Consider the following 7,088-nt stretch of genomic DNA (forward strand, 5'->3'; position numbering starts at 1 on the left):
TGGTCGAGTGAGTGTTTGCTCGAACTCGGAATAACAGTAGCCCGTAGGCTTAATAGTCGAGTGAATGTTTCGAACTCGAGATAATGTGGCCCGCAGGCTTAATGGTCGAGTGAATATTTCGAACTCGAGATAATGTGGCCCGTAGGAGCAATGGTCGAGTGAGTGTTTCGAACTCGAGATAAAGGTAGCCCGTAGGCTTAGTAGTCGAATGATTATTCCACACTTGAAATATCATAGCCCGTAGGCATAATGGTCGAGTGAGTCTTGCTCGAACTCGCAATAACAGTAGTCCGTAGGCTTAATAGTCGAGTGAATATTTCGAACTCGAGATAATGTGGCCCGTAGGCTTAATAGTCGAGTGAGTGTTTGCTCGAACTCGAAATAAAAATAGCCTGTAGGCTTAGTCGAGTGAATGATTCGAACTCGAAGTAGTGTAGCCCGTAGGCATAATGGTTGAGTGAGTGCTTGCTCGAACTCGAAATAACAATAGCCTTTAGGCTTAATAGTCGAGTGAATGTTTCGAAATCGAGATAATGTGGCCCGTAGGCTTAATAGTCGAGTGAGTGTTTGCTCGAACTCGAAATAAAAATAGCCCGTAGGTTTAGTCAAGTGAATGATTCGAACTCGAAGTAGTGTAGCCCATAGGCGTAATGGTTGAGTGAGTGTTTGCTCGAACTCGAAATAAAAATAGTCCGTAGGCTTAGTCGAGTGAATGATTCGAACTCGAAGTAGTGTAGCCCGTAGGCGTAATGGTTGAGTGAGTGTTTGCTCGAACTCGAAATAAAAATAGCACGTAGGCTTAGTCGAGTGAATGATTCGAACTCAAAGTAGTGTAAGTAGCCCATAGGCTTGATGGTCGAGTGAGTGCTTGCTCGAACTCAGAATAACAGTAGCTCATAGGCTTAATATTCGAGTGATCATTTCGAACTCGGAATGAAAGTAGCCCGTAGGCTTAATAGTTGAGTGAATCTTAATTCTGGTTGCATAATAAATCTCAAGTAATTGCACATGTGTTTATGTTTGGGCCAATCTATATGAGCATGGTTCATTTTGATCATTTGGCTCTTAAAATTTTTCCTGTTGGAACCCTATTGTTATGAGATGACTTTCTTGCATCTGAACTCGATGTATTTGAGGGCCCTGATGCCCCCCGGTATTCGAGGTCAGTTGGAAAGAGGCCTCGGATATTGTTAAAAGTGCAGCACGATCGATGGTTGCCTCATTATAAACCTTGCCGAAAAACCCATTCGGGAGAAAACCGGTCTAAGGGAAAAAGAGTGCAACGCGTGCTTTTAAGCGAAAGATCTTCTTCAGCTCTTGTTCGGACTTCTGCATGGGTCAATTAGATGAATATGGAAAGGTCGTACCTTAGCAGTAGTACCGTTTCAGATGTGATACATTCTAACTGCTTGATAGCTGTTTGCCGTTTATGATGCCGAGCCTGTATGATCCTTTTCCAACGTTCTCGAGCACCTGGTATGGTCCTTCCCAATTTGGTCCTAATTTTTCTTCGTTTGGATTCCGGGTATTGATGGTGAATTTTCTTAACACTAAGTCCCCGGGCTTGAAATGGCGAAGTTTAGTTCTTCGATTATAATACCTTTCGATTCGTTACTTTTGGGCGGCCAATCGGATGAGGGCAGCTTCTCGTCCTTCGTCCGATAATTCAAGGCTGGTGTTCATAGCCTCGTTATTTGATTCTTCCGTCATGAATCGAAATCTGGGACTAGGTTCACCGACTTCGACTGGTATCAATGCTTCAGAACCATATACTAAGGAGAATGGGGTCGCCCTTTGACGTTGTTCGGTATGCCCAAAGGACTTCGGGCAGGATTTCTCTCCATTTTCCCTTTGCGTCGTTCAATCTCTTCTTCAGGTTTTGAAGAATAGTCTTGTTCGTTGATTCGGTCTGACCGTTCCCTCTGGGGTGGTATGGTGTTAATAATATTCTTCTTATTTTATGATCTTCGAAGAATTTTGTGATTTTGCTGCCAACGAATTGCTTTCCATTGTCGCATACTATTTCGGCGGGTATCCCGAATCGGCATATGATATGATCCCAAATAAAGTCTATAACTTCTTTCTCTCTTATTTTCTCGAACGCCTGCGCTTCAACCCATTTAGAAAAATAGTCAGTCATAAATAAAATAAATTTGGCTTTACCTAGGGTCGATGGCAGAGGGCCGATGATGTCCATTTCCCATTTCATGAATGGCCATGGGGATAGGACCGAGTGAAGTTGCTCTCCGGGTTGATGGATCATTGGTGCAAACCTTTGACATTTATTACATTTACGAACAAATTCTTTCGCATCTTTGCCCATATCGATCCAATAATACCCCGCTCTGATCACTTTACGAATTAATGTGTCGGCACCGGAGTGATTGCCACAAGTGCCCTCGTGTACTTCCCGGAGGATGTAATTGGTATCTCCTAGACCCACGCATACCGCCATCGGTCCATCGAATGTTCTTCGGTATAGTGTCCCGTCCGCAACCAATGTAAATCGAGCAGCTTTAGTCCGTAGGGCCCTGGAATCTTTAGGGTCTGAATGGAGCTTTCCGTTTTAAGTATTCAATATACTTGTTTCTCCAATCCCAGGTTAAGCTAGTATAATTTATTTCGGTGTGCCCATCTTTGATTACCGATCTTGAAAGTTGAATGACAGTCCCCGAGCTTAAATCATCTACCTTGACCGACGATCCCAAATTTGCAAGAGCATCGACCTCATTATTCCGTTCTCGTGGAATATGTCGTAGGGTCCATTGTTTGAAATGGTGTAAAGTGATAAGTAGTTTGTCCAAATACCTTTGCATCCTACCTTCTCGGACTTCGAAGGTTTTGTTTACTTGACTCACCACCAGCAAAGAGTCACAATGCGCCTCAATGACTTCTGCTCCCAAGTTTCTAGCTAGTTCGAGACCTGCAATCATGGCTTCATACTCGGCCTCGTTGTTAGTTAACCTGATAGTTTTAATAGCTTGCCTAATAATGTTACCCGTGGGGGGTTTCAAAACTATGCCTAACCCGGACCCCTTTATATTCGAAGCACCGTCCATAAAAGGGATCCATACCCCGGACGATATACCTGATTTCAAAAGGAGTTCCTTTTCGACTTTGGGTATGAGGGTTGGCGTGAAGTCGGCCACGAAGTCTGCTAAAATTTGAGACTTGATGGCCGTATGGGGTTGATATTCGATATCGTACCCACTGAGTTCGATGACCCATTTGGCCAATCAGCCTGATAGTTCGGGCCTATGTAAAATATTACGGAGTGGGCAGGTGGTTAATACGCTTATGGGGTGACATTGAAAGTACGGCCTTAACTTTCTAGATGCTCTTACCAGCGTAAGTGCCAATTTTTCTAAGTGCGGATACCTAGTTTCCGCTTTTCCTAAGGTCCGACATACGTAATAAACGGAAAATTGCGTACCTTGCTCTTCTCGAACTAGGACACTGCTTACGGCAACTTCCGATACCGCCAAGTACAAGTATAGTTTTTAGTCGGTTTTTGGAGTGTGAAGTGGTGGTGGGTTCGATAGATATCGTTTCAATTCCTGTAACGCTTGTTGGCATTCTGGTGTCCAGGCGAAGTCGTTCTTCTTTTTGAGTAAGGATAAAAATTTGTGATTTCGATCTGATGATCTTGAAATGAACCGGCCTAAGGCTGCAATTCTTCTCGTTAACCTTTGTACAGCTTTCACGCTGTCTACGATGGTGATGTCTTTGATGGCCTTGATTTTGTCGGGGTTGATCTCAATTCCCCGATTTGACACCATGAAGCCGAGGAACTTGCCCGAACCGACCCCGAAAGCATATTTTTTGGGGTTGAGCTTCATGTTGTATTTCCTCAGAATCTCGAACGTTTTCTGCAAATAGGCCAAATGGTCCTCTGCGCGCAGGGACTTAACTAGTATGTCATCAATATAGACTTACATTGTTTTACCTATTTGTTCTTCGAACATTCTGTTTACTAGGCGTTGATAAGTAGCTCCTGTATTTTTTAGCCCGAAGGGCATTACGTTATAGCAATATGTTCTATATCGGGTCACAAATGAAGTCTTTTCCCGGTCGTCCGGGTTCATCTGAATTTGATTATACCCGAAATAGGCATCGAGAAAGGTGAGGATCTCGTGGCCGGCCGTGGCATCGATCATGCGATCGATGTTGGGCAGTGGAAAGGAATCTTTGGGGCATGCTTTGTTCAAATCCTTATAGTCCACACACATTCTAAGTTTGTTCCCTTTTTTAGGTACTACAACCACATTGGCTAACCATTCGGGGTATTTTACCTCCCGAATGGACCCTATCTTGAGATGTTTGGTTACCTCGTCCTTTATGAATGCGTGTTTTTCCTCGGACTGGGACCTTCTTTTTTGCTTTACCGGTCTGAACCTAGGGTTCAAGCTTAGCTGGTGCGCCGTTATGTCCGGCGGGATCCCTGTTATATCTAGATGGGACCAGGCAAAACAGTCGATGTTATTGATAAGAAATTGAATGAGTTTCTTCCTGAGTTCGGGGTTCAAACCCGTTCCCAGGTATACCTTTCGTTCGGGCCAGTGTTCGATTAGTATGATTTTCTCCAGTTCCTCAATTGTTGATTTGGGTGCATCAAAATCATCGGGGGTTACGAAGGATCGAGGGATCCATCGATCATCATCGTCTTCTTCGATGTTCTACTTACCTGGATGGGTCGAAGCCGATGTCTGTGATTGCTATTTGGCGCTCTGCTCTCCGATTGTGTTCTTTTTGAACCTGATCCTTTTATCGGCGAAGACAAGGATGTTGATTTTGCTTCTTCGACGGAGAACATTTCCTTTGTGGCCGGTTGTTCTCCGTACACTATTTTGGCACCTCCCGATGTTGGGAATTTGAGGACCTGGTGTAGGGTCGAGGGTACGACTCTCATGCTGTGGATCCACGACCTTCCGAAAAGGGCGTTATATCTCATATCACCTTCGATCATGTGAAACTTTATTTCCTGGATGGTTCCTGCCACGTTTATTGGTAGGGTAATCTCGCCTTTGGTGGTTTCACATGCCATATTGAATCCATTTAGAACCAGAGTTGCGGGTACGACTTGATCTTGCAGGCCGAGCTGTTCTACGACCCTCGATATGATGATATTGGCCGAGCTACCTGGATCAATTAACACACGCTTAATCTTAGTTTTATTCATGAGTACAGATATTACTAGTGCATCGTTATGGGGTTGGATGATTCCCTCTGTATCTTCATCACTGAAAGACAAAGTCCCTATGGGTGTATAATCTTGAGTTCGAGATCGCTTTTCCCTCACAATCGATGTTTTAGTGCGTTTAAGAATCGGTCCTTGAGGGGCATTGATGCCGCCGATGATCATGTGAATGACGTGTTGCAGTTCTTCTGGCTCGTTTTGCTTGCCGAATTCCTTGTTCCTAAAATGGTTCTTCGTCGTATCACTCAGAAATTCCCGAAGGTGTCCTTTGTTAAATAAGCGGGCCACTTCCTCTCTTAGTTGCCTGCAATCTTCCGTTCTGTGGCCATGGGTGCCATGATATTCGTACATTTGATTGGGATTCCTTTGGGCAGGATCGGTTTGCATGGGTCGAGGCCATCTGGTGTCTTTGATGCGTCCGATGGCCGACACGATGGCGGATGTATCAATGTTGAAGTTATACTTCGATAATCGAGGGACTTCTATAGGATCAGCATATTTATCAAAGCCGCTCTTGCTCATAAGTCCTCGAGAATTTTTCCCCCGATCAGTCCTTCGGTTATTCCGAACCGTATCACGTGCTGAACCGTTGTTCATTCGATCTGTGTCGTACGGTTGGTATTGGTCTCTGTTCGACCTTTGTTCTCTGTTGATTTCCCTCTGATTTTTAGTGGTTGTGTGGTTCTGACGTACGGGCCCATACGGAGCTCCCAATTGATCATCTTCGACCCTGATTTTTGATTGGTACCGGTTGTGTACATCTGCCCAAGTTATTGCTGGGTACTCGATCAAATTTTGTTTCAGCCGACGTGATGCTGTCGAACTTAGCCCGTTCAGTCCTTGGGTGAAAGCTTGTACGGCCCAATCGTCTATGACCGGTGGCAAGTCCATACGTTCCATTTGAAATCGGGATACGAATTGCCTCAGCATTTCGTTACCCCTTTGTTTTACTTTGAAGAGGTCTGATTTCCTTGTTGCAACCTTTATGGCACCAACATGTGCTTTTACGGACGAATATTCTAATATGGCAAAAGAATCCATGGAATTTGGTGGTAAGTTGTGATACCATATCATTGCTCCCTTTGCGAGGGTCTCTCAGAATTTTTTCAACAACACGGATTCGATCTCATTATCCTCCAAATCGTTGCCTTTGATGGCACATGTGTAGGAGGTGATGTGTTCGTTAGGATCGGTCGTGCCGTTATATTTGGGAATTTCGTGCGTACAGAATATTTTGGGATTGGTTTTGGGGCCGCGCTCGAGGGAAAAGGCTTTTGTATGAATTTTTTCGAATCGAGCCCTTTTATCATTGGCGGAGCCCCCGGGATTTGATCGACCCTAGCGTTATACGTTTCCACTTTTTTGTTGTTGGCTTCAACTCATTTTGTGAGTTCCTCGAGCAATTTAGCAATTTCAGGAGCGGTCCCCGATTCCTGCTCGTTTGATTTCACTACGGCAGGCTCCGTTCTGGGGGTAACTTCTCGAAGAAGCGGATTGGAGTTCGGCCCGCTTTGCATATGAGTTCGGCTCGGCAACTGAGCTATCGCTGCTTGTTGGGCTTGTAACATTTCGAAAATCATACGCAAGCTGACCCCGATTTCCCCCGTGCTGTAGGTGTCTCGGGCTATGGGTCGAGCACCGCCCTAAACGCTTCTTTCCGGTTCAGAACGCTGATTCGCTTCTAGAGATATTTGTGAATTGATATCCAATGGTACTTCGGCTCGAATTTCAGGTTCTTCGATTCGAGCCTCGTTGCCGTCGTCAGGTAGCCTTCCCGCCCCGGGCGCCAAGTTGTTGGTTTCATCTCGAAGGCCGGCTTCGAGGTCGATAGGTAGAGCCATTGCTGATTTAAAGTTGTAAGCTGGAGTGTACTGAAGATTTATATCAAACA

This window comes from Nicotiana tomentosiformis, chromosome 2, assembly GCF_000390325.3.
Source record: "Nicotiana tomentosiformis chromosome 2, ASM39032v3, whole genome shotgun sequence".
In the NCBI taxonomy this organism is placed as follows: Eukaryota; Viridiplantae; Streptophyta; class Magnoliopsida; order Solanales; family Solanaceae; genus Nicotiana; species Nicotiana tomentosiformis.